At 55.6% G+C, this 18,924-nt stretch overlaps 1 protein-coding gene across 1 annotated transcript in view; it reads left to right on the top strand.

The window, feature by feature from the left end:
• The first annotated feature begins 4,951 nt into the window (after nucleotides 1-4,951).
• The window catches only part of Lrfn2 (leucine rich repeat and fibronectin type III domain containing 2), a 144,709-nt gene continuing 130,736 nt past the window's right edge, over nucleotides 4,952-18,924 (top strand). Inside the window, exon 1 of the mRNA XM_004846627.3 lies at nucleotides 4,952-5,638. The gene's annotated coding sequence lies outside the window, so the exon portion shown is untranslated. The remainder of the gene's footprint in view (nucleotides 5,639-18,924) is intronic.

Genomic DNA, 18,924 nt, shown 5'->3' with positions numbered 1-18,924 from the left:
GGAGAAAGGGGAATTTACTCTGGCCATTTTGGGGCAGAGATGGTGATTTCTCTCTATTAATTCTCCTTAGATGGTGATTTTCCTCCTATTAATCCTCCCTAAACAAATGTACTTCCCAAGTGGCCCGTTCTACCACAGGAGTTGGTGTGTCAGGGTTAGAACTACGGATCTGCTCCCTGCCAACTCTCTGAGCCAGGAAATTACTTAGCTTTTCTGCGACTTGGTTGCCATATCTGTAAAATGGGGTTAAACCAGTTCTTGCCTCACTGAGTCTTTATAAGAATTAAATATAATAATTGTCATCCAGACAGAAGCTGGCACACAGTCCCTGTTCTCTTACTGTTGGGTGTGGGCTTCAGGGTAGACAGGTGGGCCAGGTGCTGTGCACAGCAGCGAGCTGTGGTCCCGCCTAGATCTGCCGGGCACTTGTCGCAGCCCACGGTGATCTTGGTTCCAATGTCACCCTTCAGATTTGGGGATTCCATGGCAGGGGACAGAACACCACAGAAGTCCCCAGTGTCTACTGTGTCCTGCTTTGAATGGCTCTTGCTTTTCGTTGAATCCTAGAGACCATTTAGCCCTGACTGGGTGGTTTTAGAGATGGGGAAACTGAGGCCCAGAGAGAGGAACAGTTGCCTGAGATCACACTAGAGAATTGGGTTCTGGATCCATATCTTTTCCACCAGTGCTGGTTCTACCACACCACCCGGGTTCCAGGATCTCCTAAGTGTGCACTGGTCGGTGTGGCCTTTGTGGGCTGGAGGCCCTCTTCCAGGCCAGTCCTGTCCCCCAGCCTTGCTCTGGCCTGGGGTTAGTGCACACCAGGCTACACTAGGTGACTTGCCACTTTGTGGCATCTCAGCTAGAATAAGAGAGGCTGTTCACAGAAGGAGCCTGATACAGTGGGTCAGAAGCCTTGGTTTGTAATCTGGTGGCATCAGTCAACAGCTCTGAGAGCCTGGAGCATGTTATCTGTCTGGGGCTCATGTTTTTGTCTGAAAAATGGGGATAATGATCTCTTTACGTGATTGTCATGTGACTGTTGCACCCAATCAGTGGGGAAGCATTGGAATTTTTTTAAATACTGCAGATTGAACCCAGAGCCTTCCCACTGAACTTCATCCCTGGCCCTTTTTATTTTTTATTTTGAGACAGGCTCTCACTAAATTTCTAAATTGCCCAGACTCGGCCTAAATATGGGATCTTCCTGCCTCAGCCTCTCAGAGTGCTGGGATTACAAGTGTATACCACCATGCTTGGCTCTTTATAGACTGCAGGCCACAGAGCCAGCATTGGTGTGGGTCTCTTCTCCCCAGGAAAGGACTCTGTCTTCCCTCTCTTTTTCTCCCCCTCTATCTTTTATCAAAGTGCTAGGCAGTACAGGGAAGACACTCAGTAAAGACTTCTCTGATGATTGATCACATTACAGTGGCCGGGTAGGTCTGGTCCTTGGACCATGTGCATCAGGAACCCACCTCCAGGCCTGGGAAGGGACAAGGGGGAGGGGACATGGTAAACAGAGGGCTGGATGATGGGAAGTAAACTGGATTTAGAAAACAAACTCCCGCTAATGGCTGTAGGTGGTGTTAGTCATTCTGTTAAGGAATCCAGGAATACATATGCATACTAATAGGAGTTTGTTTGGCTGGTTCTTGCTCCTGCCTTTGGAAAGGGGTGGCAGGGGGAGGATACGGAGGAAGTGCAGGACCTCCTGGTTCCTGGTCAGAGGGCTGCTGTGCCCATGAAATCCAGGCCCAGGGGACAAACTGGGGACAGGCTGGGTGTTGGCCTGGAGGAAGCTGAATGAATGAGGTGCTAGAAGGCAGGGGGAGCTCCTAGCCTCCCGGCCAGGCAGCAAACTCTATGGAAGAGATCCCAAGGCCCTGTGTGACTGGGTTCCAGGAGCTCGCTGCTCATTCCCCTGGCCCACAGCCGATTTACTGACCATTGCGATGGAGGGAAGTTCTGAGAAACATCTAGTGGCCCCTCAGACGGCACCTCTCCTTTAATGGAGCAGGTTTAACAGTGTCCACCCTGTGATTCTGTGCCCTCAGGTATCTGGTCCCACCTTGCTGTCTAAACTGAAGCTTTCCTGCATTTTAAGGCAATTTCCTGTCTTTTTTATACTCGGTGAGACAGCAAAGAGAGGTGCACCTTTGTCCTTTGCACTGGGGTCTTTCAGTGCAACACCAAGGCCCAGGCCAACTCAGCTTTCTGCTCAGGCCGAGTGGTCTCCTGCTCCAGCCCCTCCTGGGGACCTTCCCTATCAGACACTGAGGTGCCACTCAGCAGATGGGTGCTGGGAACCAGCCATATGCCCAGCGTTGCACCAGGGAACCAGCACTTCTGGTCTAGCCAGCAGCCAAGGGATGCAGAGGACAGGGCAAGGCTGGGTAGGAGGAGTGGCCCAGGAGAGTAGGGGGAGCTAGGATGCCCTTGCACTAGGGTTTGGGGGTCATGGTGAAGGTGGGAGGGCAGGGTGGCCTTAGTGTGTGTACGCAGTCCTGTACTGTGCAGGGACCACAGGAAAGGGCTCAGAAACACCTCCAGTTCCTCTGCAGCTCCCTGGGGAGCCATTCCTCCAACCTGTACCTCAGATTCAGGCTCTAATCCGAAACAATGACAGAGGCACAAAGAGCCTTAGAAGTATTCACACCTTAGCCCAGCGATTCTTTCAGGGGATCCAGCCTGAGCGAAGAAAGAAGAGCATGGGCAAAGACTTAGGGACAAAGATGTTCGTCACAGGGTTATTTAGAAGGATGAAGATGGAGCACCCAGGTGCCTGCCATGGCCTCTTTGGGGAGCCCTGGTTCACCTCCGTGGTCAGAACCCAGTAAAGCAGGCAGGTGTCACATTAGTGTCCTCCCTGGCCCTTCTGGCCTTGCTCAAGGAACCAAGAAAGCCACCATCATATCTTCTGGGGTTTTCCACGGTATGTGGTGGCTTCGGGATGGCTTTTCTCTTGGCTCCCCAACATTATCAGGGTCCTCACTTATCTAGCAATGTTGCTCAGGGCTCCCTAGAGCTGCAAAGGCTCTTACAAAGACCCCTTTGAAGGGAAAGGACTCATCTGCCTTCCTTACCTGACTTCTAGCTCAGTGGTCAGTTTACACCAAGGCAAGTGTAATTGGAAAAATAAGTTGGATATCCTCAGACCTTCCCATGATCCAGGTCCCGGCTCTTCATGGGTATCCACATCTTCTTAGAGCTGGGAAGACCACTCAAGGGGATTGGGCCCCTTCCCGTGCCCGTGCAGGGTCCTCCTTCTCATCGTTCCTTTCTGCTCCTTTCCTCCTTCACATCATTCTGATGCTTTACTGGTTTCCCAGAGCAGCTCATTTTCTGATCTGATGCCAGCCTGGTTCCGCCCCCACCACTCTGTTCCTGTCCCTCAGGGGTGACTCGTGGGGCGTGGAGATAACCTAGCTGCTGCCCCTACCCCTTGGGGGCACAGAGACCTGAGCATGGGTTGTAGCTCCTCCCACCTCGCTTGGAGCCCCACCTATAGTAAGCAAGCCACAGTTCAGCAAGGAGGAAAACACTGAATTACCTCCCTCTCCTTCCTCCCTTCCGGTTCCTCCTCCCTCCGCATCTCCCCCTCGGGTCTCCTCTCCGGTGTTTTCTTCCTTTCTTCTACCTCACACCCTATTTCGGCCTACTTTTCTCCACTTAGCTTCCTTCTCCCCAGGCCGAGCCCCTCCTGACACCCTTGAACATCATCCTGGCCATGCCTTTCTCTCCCCATCCCTAGATTTTCCGGGGTCCCTGCAAGGAAGGCCTGCCTTCAAGGATCGGTAGCCCGCCAGTCCCAGCTTCCCAGGGTGGATCTGGGGAGGGTGCCCGGCCTATGGTGCCTTTCTTGGGCTCCTGCAGACACGCACCCAGCCGTGTGCACCGACAGACAAGAGACAGGGCCTTGGGTTCCTCATATATCCAGCGGAGCCAATCCTGGCTGCAGACACACATTCACATACCACATGTGCCTCCCTGTGGGTAACCGGGACAGGTGCATGGGATGTATTAGCTGCCCGGGGAGGAGAGGTGGACTGAGACAGTCTCCCTGCCCCCAGGCCCCATCTGGAGCCTCAGGGGACCCTCACCCATTGATTTCCGGAAAGGTACTAGCGCCCCTGGGAAGCTGGGGAAGGCAGAGCCCAGTGCTGTTTCCCCCAGGAGCTGGCCTTGATACCCCTGTGGCAGAGAGGATAACCAAAGACAGGGGCCCTGGCCACACCCCGGGTCTGCTCTGCGTATGGACTCCACCACCTACCACGTGCTTTGGGCAAGTCGCTTTATTCTTCAGGGTCTCGGTTTCCAACTATGTCAAATGAGAGCTGTTGGGAAGATCCAACACGAGCGGAGAGTTGTAAAGATTCGCAGTCTTGGCAAACGTATTCGTGGGAAGTCAAAGCGTGTGTGCGTGCAGCAGACGCCCCGTGGTCATAGGTCGCGCTCTAGGGTGCTGAATCCTGAATCTGAGCCCGCGCCCCCGGCTGGGTGGGCGCGATCCTCCCAGCCCCCACCCCACCCAGGGCCGGTGCGGGTTTTCCTCCGGCAGGCGGCGGGCTCGCCGCTGCACCGCGCGTTCTGCACGGCACGTGAGGCGGCAGCTCTGGCGCCCGCCGCAGCGACGCAGCTCGGGCTGCCTGGACCCCCTCGCGCAGCGGCTGCCGGAGTTCCCGGGCCGCCGCGCCCGCCCTCCCAGTCCCCGGGGCTCGCAGCCCGCACGCCGGACACCGCCGCCCTCCACAGACTCCGCCCCACGGCCCCTCCTGGGCCCTCCGTGCGAGTCCTCGCGCCAGCACCGCCAGGACCGAGGTCCCTTAGGGCTCGGCGGCCCGAGCCTCGCCGCGGAAGGGAGAGCGCTGGGCGGCGGCCCCCTCCCGGGCGGCGGGCTCCGGGTCCTGCAGCTCCGCGGGCCGCCGCTGGGGGCTTTGGCGCGGGAGCCGGCGGGGACGGGGACGGCGCGCTCGGCCGCAGGTTCCGGCGCCTGGGCCGCTCGCTTCTTCCCTCCCCGCGCTGCCTCCGCAGCCCGGCTGGCTTCCTCCTGGATCTGTGCGTGTGACCGCCGCGTGTGTGTGCGTGCGTGCATGTGTGTGCGCGTGTGTATGTGAGAGGGAGGAGCGCGCGCGTGGGGGCAGTGTGCACACGGGGAGTGCGGGGGAGTGTGTTTGTGTGTGGGGGTGGGTGTGAGTGCCCGGCACACACGCACGCACACACACACACGCACACTCCGGCAGGCTCGTCTGAACTTGAAGACACCCCGCATTCCAAGATGCCCGAGGTTCCTGGGAATGCCCAGGGTTCTGCGCTCCGGAAAATCCCGCTGGCATCTTCCTAAGAAGGAATTATCTTCTCTTTGCTTTTTTTTTTTTAATCTGGAGGAGAGGAGAACAAGTTGTGCTTTCCCCCTCCCCTTCTTCCTGGTAAATGCCATGGATATATCCGAATAAGCCGCTCAGGGCTCTCCCCGCGTGGACGTCGGAGGCCACTATCTGCCCGCAGTCGCCGGAGCCCGAGGGCTTAGTTGGAGCCCGACTTGGGCGAGGAAGGATGCGCGGCCGAGCCAGGGAGCCCGGCCGCCCCGCGGAGCCGGCCTCAGAGCCTCCCAGCCGGGGGTAGATGCTGCCCTGCCCAGGTGAGTGGTCGTCGCCGCCGTAGCTGCCTGGTCTCCGCGGTCCCGGGTGTCGGGGGCGGGGAGGGGGGGGCTGAGCGCGCCCGAGGGAACGGGAACTTTGCAGCCCTTTCTTTTTTCAATTGAGGAAGCCCCTCACCCTAGGCACTGGCGCGGACACCCCTTCTCTGTGCACCCATCCATATCGCGAGAGGTTTCTTGTTTTTTGCATAGCGGGGGTGAAACTCAGGCAGCGCGGAGCAGGGACAGCCAGGCGGGCGGCGCGAGGCCAGGCAGCGGGAGGGAACGGGAGCCGCGGGGAAATGACACCGTGGAAAGCGGCAGAACTTTGCCGCCAGACCACTCTGTTGCTTCTCGGCACAGGAGAGGCTTGGCCAGAGCCATTGCTGGAGCTGGGTGGGGGCGCCGGGAGCTCCTAGAGCTCGGGGGCTGGGTGGGGTGGGGGAGAGCCACGCGCTGAGGGGTCCATATAGCGCCAATAGAGGGCAGGGAGGCATGGCTGCAGTTTGGGGAGGCAGGTAGGGCTGGCTTAGGCTCCTATCTGGGCCCGGGGCTGCAGGCAGGGAGATCAGGGGACCGCGTGTGTGTGTGTGTGTGTGTGTGTGTGTGTGTGTGTGTGTGTGCGCAGTCTGGGGCATCAGGATGGCATGATGAAGCAATATGCAGACTGGCATTAGCTATGCCCTGTGGGTCGGTCTGTCTCCCACCTACCCCTGCCCTCCTTCTGAGGCTGGCCTGGGCTGGGAGGAGGAGAGCCCCGGACAGCCTGGGAGGAGGGTACAGTGCCTTCCTGGTACAGACATTGGAGGGAGTGTCTTGCCCATCTTCCCTGCAGCCCAGTACAAAGGACCCAGGCAATGAGTTCTGGGGAGCAGCCTGGAAAGCCAGAGCTGGAGGAAGGCAGAGGAGGGAGCCTGCCTGAGTAGAGACCGTAGAGGGACCCAGCCGGACCCATGTCAAGTGCACCCAGAGACAGCTGCAGACAGACAGACACACAGACGGACAGACACCTGCAGGGAGACAGTGCTTTCGGGAACTGGAATTACAGGCATGGCTGCAGATGCTGGTGCTGACCCTGTGCCCTGGCCACAGTGGAGTGTGTGTGTGTGTGTCTGTGTGTGTGTGTATGTGTGTGTGTGTTGGCAGCTGTGGCCTCTATGGCCTGATTAGCCCTGTGGGACTGGGGGAAGGGGCAGGATCGGGAGGCTGGCTGGGGAGGAGTGAAGCTAGGGTGGAGACTGCCAGCTCCAGGCTGTGAAGTTTCGGTACCGTGGAGAGGTTCTAGGTGGGCTGTTACACTGGATGGGGGCTGTTTGGAGCTCTTGCTTGGGAGCCCAGCAAGGCAGGGCTGGTGCTCTAACTGGGAGGCAGGAGCGGTTGGTGGGGCTGTGCCCAGGCTGGTCACCACCCGCTGCAAGGAGTCTGATACAGTGCAGCCTGAAGGCAGCGAGACTTGTTTGTGGGGTTCATCAGAGGCTGAAGGGGGTCAGAGTCGTGCAGACAGCACTGGAAGCAATGACAGACTGCACTTGGAGCCGTCAGCCCCCTTGGACCAGCCAGCTGGAGGGCCCTCTGCTAAGGCTGGAATGCTTGCTGGCTTTCCCTTGTGAGGGGCTGGGAGTCCAGGGCTGCATTTCTCCCCTCCTCCCGAGCCTCTGCCCAGGCCCCCTGCCCAGCCTTCAATTTAGACTTTCTGGTCTAATTCCTGCCCAGGAATGTAATTACTTATCTTCCTGCCTTCACTCTGGGGAATGCAAACAGCAAACTTGGCATTTCTGCTTCGGCCTCTGGCGCTGCTTCTCTAGTTGCCTCTGTGGCTGAAAGGCTGGGTGCCCGCTGCGGAGGAGGTCAGGTGGAGGGAGGCTGGCCCTAAGACTCAGAGATGTGAGAAACTAGGGAGCCTGGTCTGCTCTGCGGGAGGGTGAGGGGATCTTCCGGGAGGCCTGCCTGAGAAGGAGGAGGAAGGGGAGGAGGAGGAGGAGGAGGAGGAAGAAGAGGAAGAGGAGGGATAGACTGGAAATGCAGATGAGAACAGGGATACTCCTTGAAATAGGCAGCCTCCTGGTCCCCTAAGCTCTGGTTTGGCTAAAGGGGGAACCTCTGTTCTGATCCCTGCTCCAGCTCCAAAGTAAAATCTCAGATGCAGGAGTCTAGCCTCCGAGTACCAAGCGTCTCCAGCCCGTGGCGGGGAGCAGACCGCTTTTGTTGTTGGGTTGGGGGGCGGGATATAGCAGCTTGGAACCCCTTGGTCTGGGGTCTGTGCTGAGAGGCATCAGAGGAGTGAAGCTGCAATTAGAACTGCTTTCAGAAAGTGCTGCTTGCTTATTGGTATCTAGGGGGCCGCAGGCTGATGGGGAAGGCTGCTAGACCCAAAGCTGAGCCAGAGAGCAAAGCACATCTGAGATGGCCAGGTGGGGTTGGATTCTGGACAGCAGCAACAACAGTTTGAGTGTTTTGTGGGGTTTTTTTTTTCCTTTGGGCAGAGGTGGACTCTTAGGGTCCAAGTTATTTGAAGGGATCATCTTGTCAGATAATAGAATCAGGTTGGGGTTCAGTTTCTGGCTCTGCCATATCTGTGTTAGACACTCCAGCCCTGGTGTCCTCATCTGCTGAAATGAAACACTGCCATGTGCCCTACAGATGTGTGATGGCCAGATGTTTTCCTGAGAAGCCACACACCCCTTCTCCGATCTGAGAGAGTTTTCAGATGGGGGGGGTCCCCAAAATAAAGAGAGGTCTTCAGAGATGCATTCGGCTCCCCTCAGCCCAGGGGGCATCCAGGGAGTTTCAGTGCCATCATTGAAAGAGTCCAGGAAGCCCCCCAGAAAGCTAGAAAAACTTCCAGAATTGATAGTAAAGAGGACCTGGCACCTGCTTCTCTCCCTCTATGTTTGTTTTGGAGTTTGCTATGAAGTGGGGGCTCTGTGCTTAATAAGTGCCACTTGTTACCCTCCTCTGCCTGAGGCTTGAGTGTGAAATGTGCCCCCAGGACCCAGCCCTGTCCTCTCTGCCTTGACTCCGTCTCCCACACCCCCACGGGTGATCTACCAGGGATGGTGGGTGTCTGGCCAAGGCCACTTGAAAGGATGCAGCCTTTCCTGGGCTCCGGGCAGGCCCTGTAAGTGGGCCTGGCCAGTCTGTGAAGTTGTGGGGTACACTCAGCCTGGCACAGGGACTCAGACTCAGAGGTGGATTTAGCTGATGTGCCAACTAATGAACCAACTGGAACAGGGGAAGAGAAGGCAGTCTACCATAACAGCAGCCCCCAAATAGGTCTTTGTCAGGTGCCGGGAAAGGGTCAGGGAGGGTAATCGTGGTAGAGGTAATCAGGGGGGCTTCTTGGAAGAGGTAAGAACGTCAGGCAAAACAAAAGCCTGTCAAAACCAACCAAGTGCTATTTTCTCTAAAATTCTCAGAGGTCCCTGGGAACTTGGAGAGTTTTGGAGGGAGACATGGAAGAAATAGGACAGATATTAAGAAAAGTTCCTTAGGCTGTCAGCACCAGCTCTTTTGAACAATTTCTTGACTGTTTATCCTGTGCAGAACAAAGTGCTAAAAGGTTCTCATTAACATTTCAGCAAATTCTCTGATCCTGTGAAATTGCCACTTATTAACTCCACTTTACAGATGAAAAAACTGAGCTTCAGAGAAGTTGAGTTCCTGTCAGGCCTCTAGGAAGTGGCCGAGCTGTCCCTCAGCGTATGTCCACCTGACTCCAGGGGCCAGGCCCTTAGCTCCTTGGCACTGCCTCCCCCAGGTGAGGCACGGGGGGCACCGTAGCAGGCCCCCCTCAGTCTCCTGCTGGCCTGGCTGGGGAGGGACCTCAGAGCTTTGCATCTCAGAGTCCCTGCCACCTGGGCCACCTTCCCTGTGGGCTCCCACCCAAGGGTCAGCTCAGCTACTCTGAGCCACTAAAGGGTGACAGATGGGACAGTGGGGTGAGCTGGGGACCTCCTTCCCTGGGGGAGACTCACCTCTACCTTGTGTATGATTCAGGCAGGATGCAAGTCCCGGTCCCCCAAGGAAAGGATGCCCTTGGGTCCTTTGATGCTCACAGTTCTACTCGTAAGACAGTAAAATGTCCAAGGCTGGGGCACTGAAGGTGAGCATGTGGGTGTCAGTTCCGCAGGGGGCTACCAGCGGGCCAGGCAGTGGGCAGGGTGCCTGTTGGGACAAGGGGTGGTCAAGGGCCTGCAGGGAGAGCAGTGCAGTCCAGAGAGGTGGCAGGTGCCATGGCAGGCAGCTGGGGAGGCTACAGTGGCACATGCCTTGCGGGCTTCTGGAATCAGGTGGCCATCACTGAAGGAAAGGTCAGGAGGGGCTGGGCCATTTCCCTTAGGCCAGTGTATTGCCATCTTCTTTCATTATTGGTCCCTTCCAGAGGCTTTTTGGATAATTTTTCCTAGTCACGCCTTCCAGGGGATTTTAATGCCACAGCTATACTGTGTATCTCTTTATTAGCTGTAAGTATATCTGTGCTTTATAACTCAAAAGGTGAAAGTTTGGGGCAATTTAGTGACTTAGCGAGGCGCTGTCTCAAAACAGAAAAAAATGCAAAGGGCTGGGGATTGTAGCTCAGTGCAAAGGCCTTGGGTTCAATCCCCAGTAGTGCCTAACAATAATAATAATAATTAAGGTTTTTGAGGGGTGTGCTTCCCCTCCAGGAACCAAGCTTTACCCCGTTGGGGGTGACAGTGTCAACGTTGAAAACAAATGCCTTAGGGCTCTCAGATAGGAGTAGGTGAGGTGAATTCATGGGGGCGGGGAGAATCCCGGAGGTGGCAGGAAGGAGGACAGACTCACACCACATGTGGGCTGTGGCCCAGCGGCCTCAGGCTCACTGGGAGCAGGTCAGCGATGTAACACCCCCCGCCCCCCCAAGACCCCCTAAACCAGAATTTCCATTTCAGATGGAAGTGGGAGGTGGGGCCAGGGTTGGATCCTCTGCCCTCCTCGGGGTTGGTCTTTGAACAGGTCAAAGGAGAGGAGGTATGAAGTTAAAGACCCAGGAGAACTATGTTGTGGGCCACTGAGCTTGTTAGACCATTGAGTCCGAATGTGCCAAGCAGGCCTAAGTAGGGCCACGGCCTACTCACATCATGATCTGATAGTCCGTGTTTGTTCTGGGCCATCGCCTTGCCTTGTAAGTGAGGGCTGTGCACAAGGTGAGGGGATCCTGCAGAGGAGACCCCTGAGCTGTGGCCATGCTTCCAAGCAGTAGAAAGCCAGGGCATCGTTGATAGGGACAGATCTGGGCCTGCTTCCTTGAATATAATATCCCCAAGGGCCGCGGGCAGTGGGGGCTGGGCCAACTTGAGGACAGATCACAATGGTAGAGATAAGACGCAGGTGTTAAACGGTGTCAGGACGAAGGAGCAAGCCTGTGTACCTGCAATTTATTAACCTTCTTGGGATCGCCTGCAGCAAAGCCTGGGCCTCCCTGGAGGCTGTCTGTGGTAACAGGGCTGCCCTGGAACAGGAGAGCTTGCAAACTGCCGAAGTTGGGCTCTTTAGGGTGCAGTGCATTTATTATGGGCCTGTCCTACATGAACGCACCCCTGGCAGGCGCTGAGCCACATCCACGTGCCCAGACACAGTGCCCAGAAACAGATAGCTGAGCCGCCTTCTCACCCCGCTAGCCCGCTGTGCCAGGCCTTTTCTCCTGCACACCTCTCTTCCCAGAGAATCAGACTTTCCTTCTTGCTCCAACTTAAACATATCTGGTAAATTTCCTGGGAGTATTTGCTGTGGTACCCAGCTCATACTGGGGGTCGGTGGATGCTTTATTTCAAGGTAGCTGTAAGTGAAGCCTTGTTGTTACATCGTCTGGTTCCCAAAATGTGTGACATGTGGACACCCAGCCTGCAGGATTTGGGGACGTTTGCAGAGGGATCCAGGCTTGGGCTGTGGCTCGTGGGGGCCTTGGGGGTGACAGTAATGAGAATAAGGTCATGCCGAGTGACATGAGCTGTCTCCTTTCCCTTCCTGTCCCTGCAGTACAGGGCCCGGGTGCTGTCCCAAACCCTTCCAGGTCAGGCATTGCTCCTCTGATTTATGAGTCTGTGAGCCAGCCTCAGAGTGAAGGCTGAGGGGTGACTTGGCAGGGTCAGTGACCTCCTTTTCAGCATCTTCTGCCCAGTAACACTTACCTGCTGTCTTTCTCTGCTTGGCGCCCCCAATTCCCTTGTGACCAAACTCTGTGACCAAGTTCAGTCTCGAATGAGCAGGATCCTGGGGCTGTAGTCTGTGCACAGTGTCTCTTCCCCCACTCCAGCACATGCATGTGTACATGCACACACACACACACTCAAACACCCCCTGCAAGTATGGATGTGTTTGTGTGTCCACATGCGTTCTCACATACATCCACACCCACACACCCATGCATGTGCACAGACATGGCTCCACATGCTCACACCTTGGTGAGCATACATGTATATACACACAGACACACACACAAACAGACGTACACGTACACTGCCTTTGTCTGCTGCCTTTGCTTCTCCGTCAAAGACATGGGTGGGTGCTGTCCAACCCTCCCAGAGCACTGTCCCCTTAACAAAGGGCATTTCTGCCATTGCCACAGCCCTGGGTTTGCCCTCCTGTCTGTCTGGACAGGGAAATAACTCAGATGTGGGCAAGGCCATGTGGGGAGCAGGCTCAGGATGAGGACCCAGACTTCTGGCCCCAACGTGAAGTGTGGGAAGGATTGGCTACCTCTGACTTCAGGGTGGAGGCGAGACCTGGCATTGTCATTTCTCAAGACTCTCGTGGGCATCAAGCCCTGTCCTTCATCAGCAGGCCAGTTTTCATCTCAGCTTACTCCACCTGATGGGGCCACAGCTCTGTCCTTCCTGCAGTGGGAGTGTCATTATCATCACCCCCCTACTATGGCATCACCGTGTCTCCAATACCACACCATCATCACCACTGAAACCATCATCTGCTCTTGAGTGCCTCCTTGCTCTCCTCAGCTTAAGGCCCAGACAGTGTGATAGTTTAGATGTGGTAATCAAGCCCATTCTCCTTTATCCATCCCTTCCATGGCTTGATGGTCCCTAGTCCTTCCTGCTCAGTTTCACTCACCAAGAAGGTACTGAGTGCCTTCTGTGGGTTACCCAGCAAGCCAGAAGATGCCAAGATGAACCATTCCTTCAGTCCCTACAGTCTTCATCTCACTAAACCTGTGGTTTGTCCTTCTGCACATTTCCCAGTCTAGTCTATGGCTGCTGAGACCTAGTGAAGTTGGTGGAGGGGTTCCCCCATTCAGATGGGTTTCTAGTGCCTCTTATCTGCATCTGTGTGTGTGTGTGTGTGTGTGTGTGTGTGTGTGTGTGTGTGCGTGCGCTCAGGATTCAACCATAAGTCACAAATGTAAAGCTGCTAGTGGTGGTGATGATGCTGATGATGAGGTGGTGATGAAGACCCCTTAAGAAAGAGACTTGAGCTGCTGTCCCAGATCCCTCCGCACACCCCAACGCTAAGCTGATGTCTTACCCTCTCACTAAATAGAAACTGATGGGATGAAGTGGTTGGGGTCATGGCCCCAATTTAGGGGCAGCTGGCCCCAAAGGAACTATTTAATCTTCCTTCTGGCCTGAGTACTTGCGTCATAGGGGCTGAGCTGGGTAGAAGGGGAGCTGAGGGGAGAGACCCTGAAAGAGACATAAATCCTGGACCCTGTGTTCAGTCACAGCTTCTCGGCACATGACAGGTGAAGGCCATTGGACATGACAGGTGAAGTCCATTGGACCTGAGGGAGAACAATACTCCAGTCTGTAGGGGGAAAGAGTCGATGTGGCACTGCTGGCAAAGACTGTGCTTGCAGTCACAGAGTGGCTGCAGGTGGACGAGGCAGGCACCTCAGGCTTGAAAAGTCTTCATCTGCTGAGGGAAGCCCTGTCCTTTGTCTTTGGGAAGTTGATGTGACAGGATGAGGACAGAGCAGGTAACTGTAGTGGTTGTTAAGGAACACTCAGGTGCACACAGCCTCCTTCTTAGGCAGGGAGTGTGTGTGTACCTGGCCCCACTCCAAGGGCTTCCTGGGTGTGTGGCCTTGACTAGGTTACTCTCCTTGTGCCTAAGTTTCCTCATATACAAAATGGGGATAATAATAGTATTCACCCCATAGGGCCCTCAGAATTAAGTGGATTATTATATGTAAAGTACTTGGAGTGGAGCCTGATATCCACTGAACTCTAAGTGTAAGCTGGTAGTAGTGGTGTTGGAATAATAGCACGGAGAAGGGCCTCTGTGTGCGCACCTAGGTGCACCCCTTGAAAACATCCACCCCTTAAGATGTTCAGAAGCTTGGGGCATTTCCACAGTCTCATTTTACCTTTGCAGCGACCCCACCAGGGTCTCAGAATAGACATTAGGGTTACTGCGTAGCCATTCTGCCTGAGGGAAAACTGAGGCACGGGCCTTACTCAGTGGCTCCCTTTCCACCGGGGTCTCTCATCGTATTTCAGTACCACACTGTGTTCAGACAAGAGGATACTGGTGTTTTGGAGTAGAAGGTGTTGGGTGACAGTGGCTGATAGGGTCAGGACTGGTTGAGAACATGAGCCCTGGTGTGGGAGGAAGTCTAGGATGGGTCTTATGCAGGAGGGGGCCTGGCCATGTCTACACGGTGCAGCGCTTTGGGGGTGGGAGTTAGTGGCAGGCCTACAGGACCAGCTTATTTGGAGCCTTTGGAAACTTGAAAATAGGCCGGCATGGGGGGTGATAGGGTGCCTGCCTCCCAGGGCGATTGCGTGTGTGCTGCGCTTTGGGGACTCATAGGGTGAGAGAGGCAGGGAGCCTGCATCTGGGAGCCCTGTCAAGGAAAGAGGCCTCTGATTGAGCTGGCCTGGTTGCAGAGAGAAGGACAGGGCGACACATCCCCTGGCGCACAATCCCTGCCTCCTCCCTCTGTACACACTCTTGGGGTGACAGGGACCCCTGGAGCCCCTGGGGGTGAAGGAGCTGGGAAAGCCCTAAGGGCTAGGAAATGGCCTTGAACTTTGCACCATTCACCCGGAGGAGGGACTGGAGGCAAAGCCAGACTCCGGGAGGGGGGCTTGTGGGCAGGGGCTCCAGAAACTGGCTGGTGGTGCAGGAATACAGCAAGTAGTCCGTGTCTAGGATGGGACATGGGGTGGGGACAGGGTGCCCGGAAGGGTTTTGAATGGGACCCAGCTGGAGCCCAGGACACTCTGTGACTAGGACCTTCACCCAGGGGGAGGCTGAGCCCAAGGCCACTCGCAGGGCTTTCGGGTCAGCCTGATTCATTCACCTCCAGCCAGGTAAATGAAGCACTACCTGGAGGCTCGGGCAGGTGTGGCAGCTTCTGGATGAAACCGGGTGGGGAGAGGCAGGGGTGGATTGAGAGTTCCGGGTGGGAGGCCACGGGGTACAGTGGTGGCCAGCCCGGCCGGGGGGTGAATCCTCTCCACCCTGGCCACCCTGCCACTCCGCCACTCGGCCGCACCAGGCTGATATTTACTGTGTATTGGTTTTTAAATTACAGTACAACATTGATTCTGCACTCACAGGGCAGCCCTGGCGCTCGGTCCCCAGCTCGCTGGCCTTGCTCTGCCTGGCTGTCTCTGTCGCCATCTGTCTTGTCACCCTCTCCATTTGGCTTTTAATGCAAGGTATTATCTTACACTGTATCGCGCTGCCCGTGGTGTTGTGTTTATATTGCGCTGTGTTTATTAGAGTACTCATTATATTCATCCCTTCCCAGGATGCGGCACTTTATACGTTTTACACCTAGAATCGCAGCCTTGCTGGTCTCCTTTGGACCCAAGGCAGTGGGGAAGTGGGGCAGGGACTTGTGTCCCTTTGAACATGAGGACCCTGATGTTCAGGGGGCTGAAGGAATGGCTAGGTCACACTTGGATTAGATTAGATTAGATTAGATTAGATTATGCTGTGGTAATAATGGTGACTGGGTATTGAATGAGATTAAGTAGATTGCCCAATGGCACACAGCTGGTAAGAGGGCAGAGCTTGGGTTCAAACCCAGGTACCTGCCTCCTGAGGCCACAGCCTGAACCGTAGTCATGCTGTCAGGTGCTGTGACCTTGAGTCAGGCTGGAATGAGAAAACGACAGCAGGGCATTAGGAGGCCTTACAGTGCAATCGCACACTTTTGATTTCGGTGCAGTTCCAATGGAGCAAGGCTAAGACTTGGGGGGTCGGATAGCAGCAGGAAATGCCCCCAGAGCAAGGGCCACGTTCCTCGGGCCCTGATGCCCACAGGAGACTGGAGTGCAGTGTCTGCCGCCTGGCCTCCAGCAAGGGTAGAAGGGCAGTGCAGGTAGGGCAGAGGGAGCCCTGGCCAGGGTGAGGTGGCTGTCTGCCCCTTCTTTCTGGTGCCCATGGTAGGGGCCACTATCCTTGACCTGAGCAGAAGTTTGCAGGGGGTGGAGAGCAACCTTCCTTCCTGGCTCATGGCCTCCTCATCCACTCCAAGGATGCATTGCCACAGCTGGAGCCTGGGCTAGTTGGTGTAGCCTGCTGGGGTCTGGCAGCTCACCTCACCTCACAGCGCCAGCCTCCAGCAGCTACACTGGTGAATGGGCAGTGGCTACACTGGGAAAAGCCGAGGCAGAAGGAGCCACAGGTCAGGTCCCTGAACCTCAGATGTTATGAGTCCTGTGACTCCAAGAAGCCACCCAGCAGAGCGCGTGCTGCGTATCTGCAGATTTGTAGGCCAGCTGTGAAGGGGCTCCCTCGCTGGCTCCCTCACTGGCTCCCCGCAGGGCCCCTCCACTGTGCCCTTGCCAGTGGGACATTAAGGTGCATGCGGAGGAGAGAACCTCCTCCCCTCACGGGCTCAGGACCGTCCATGCACACCTCATGCTAGACACAAATTGGGGAGACACTCAGATTTTCTGAGCAACAGCCACTGCATATCGAGCACTTGCTGTGGGAGGGCAAGTCGAGCCGTGTGGAAGGCCCAGGAGCCAGCCATCCTGGACTCAGATCTCAGCAGTTCCTCTTAGGAGCTGTGTGATCTTGGGGAAGTCATTGTCTCTCTGAGCCTCAGTTTCTCCTTCTGTCACATGAGGCTAACACCCAGACCAAATCCCTAGGGTTGTCATGAAGTACTGAATAAATAAACACCTGCAAAGGGCTCTGGCCTCTGGCCAGAGAGCATGGAGTATGTTATTTAAATGCTCACCATACCATCATTTAGAGGCATGCTTTTATTTTATCTCCCAACTATGTTTGCAAAGAAGATATTGCCATCCTCTGTGCAGATGTGGAAACTGGAAATGGAAGCTACAGACAGCCATGAGATCATCCAGGTCTAGGCTGAGTGACTGTCCCACTCTGCCTGGGACTGAGGGATCCCTGGGGTTCAGGGCTCCCAGTTTGAAAACTAGGAGAGTCCTGGCCAACTGGAACAAGTTGGTCTCTACCCAGGTCCCATTAGAGGAGGCATGTCCAGCTGCAGCTGGCTGCACATCTGCCCATGATAGGAGCCCACTAGTTCCATACCAGGGTCCTCTATGGACTCCAGCTCCCTCCACCCCAGATGAGGACTAAACGCAGAGCAAGCTGCCTTTTCCTGCTTGGGGAGCAAAAATGCTGTTAATGCCAAGTTTGCTTCTAAAGGAACTAAATGAAAGAGTTGGGAAGGATGGTGACAAGAGTCTATAAATTCTGAATGATGTTCAGGGAAGTGGCCCATAAAACCCAGACAGCCTGCTGGGTCAGGGTGACTTATGAGCCCCTTCTTCAACCATGGGGTCACCTGCCTGTCTAGACTCCCACTTGTAAGGGACCTTTTTCCTTTTAACTTCCAAATACTATTCATAACGCTTAGCATTTCATGGGTTGTCTTCAAGCCACTCGGAGGGGCGAACCACTTCCCCATTGATCAGATGGGTAAACTGAGGCACAGGATAGGGTTATGAGTTGAATAGTGACCTGGTACACATTGATTGAGCACTAATGACTGCATGGCAGACACTGTTCTGAGCACATCACTTTCATTAACTCACTTAATCCCCGGGACAAGCACAGGACAGAGGAACTGTGACTGTAGCTGTCATTTCTGTTCCATAGTGCAGAAACTGAGGCAAAGAGAGTTTCAGGAATATGATTAGGATCACATAGATGGTGGCAGAGCCAGGATTTGATTCCACACCCATCATGCTTTTAGCAAACATGAATGCAGCATGCCCTGACAGGGAAGGGTGGGGACACTGCTGGCCTGGAGTCCTGGCTGTCTGCCTGGTGGGCTGCCCTGTCCCTGGTGCTCTGCAGCAGCTCCAGAGGGAGCCATGCTTGCATGCAGGGGCTGGGAGGGTCTGCTGAAAAGTGCTGGGCAGAGAGCACTGGGCACAGAGTCTGCAAACCAGGGAGCTCGGCCACCCACTGGCCACCCTCTGGGAAGCCACCTCCCTTGGCCTCTGCTGTCCCCTGATTCGCCTGGAGATGGGGCACCCTTTGGCTTTGGGAACCTGGAGGTGGTAATGGAGGGAGGGTAGTCCTCGGCGGCTCCAGTGTCAGACCTGGTCCTGCCCTCTGTTAGAAACCAGGAGGAGCAGTTGGGGCCACTCTGCCTGCTCAGCACCGCACTAGTACTTTAAATATTGGGTGCCTGGAAACTCAGGGTTCCACTACTTCCGGTTCCAGCAGGCTCTGGGCTGTGGCCACCTCCTTTCTGCTTCTCTGCCTCATGGGGTTGGCTGGGGTGTGGAGGGGGCTTGGCTGTTGCATGTCTTGCAGCCGATGCCCCCTGCACTCAGGATGAAACCCTCTCTCTGCAGTAGTCTGCAAGGCAGAGCGGCCCCAACAGCTGCTTTGCCACCTGTGTCCCCTCACCTGGGACCTCAGTAGTTGGTAGTTCCTGGAATGCTTTGTGCTCCTTCCTACCTCTGGGCCTTTTGCGTTCCCCGAGGCTCTACCCAGAACACAGTTTCTCCACCCCAAGCTTGGCTGGGCTGTTCTCATCCATCCTTCCGGGGCCAGCGTGGACACTGACACCAGACTGGCTCTGGCCTCCTCATGCTCTCGGGACACTTCACATCCCTTTTCTGATTCTGTCTGCTTGCTTGGTTATTGCTTCTCTTTGCAGCAGTGTGAAGCTGCAAAGGGGAGGGAGCAGGGTGGTTGGTTCAGGACTTAAAAGCCCAAACCCCGGTGCTCTGCCTGCTGGCGTGCAAATCCAGCTGCTTTGCTCACCTGCTCTGTGACCCTGGGGAAGTTGCTTCACCTGTCTGGGTCCTAATATACAACACGGAAATAACAGTACCTGCCCCAGGGAGGTGTGGTTTGGGTAAAACTAG

The sequence above is a fragment of the Heterocephalus glaber genome, unplaced genomic scaffold (assembly GCF_053883595.1).
Source record: "Heterocephalus glaber isolate CG9 unplaced genomic scaffold, H.glaber_assembly_v1.0 deba00001497, whole genome shotgun sequence".
Lineage (NCBI taxonomy): Eukaryota > Metazoa > Chordata > Mammalia > Rodentia > Bathyergidae > Heterocephalus > Heterocephalus glaber.
Note: the sequence above shows the minus strand (reverse complement) of the source record. Positions and strands in the feature narration are given on the sequence as shown.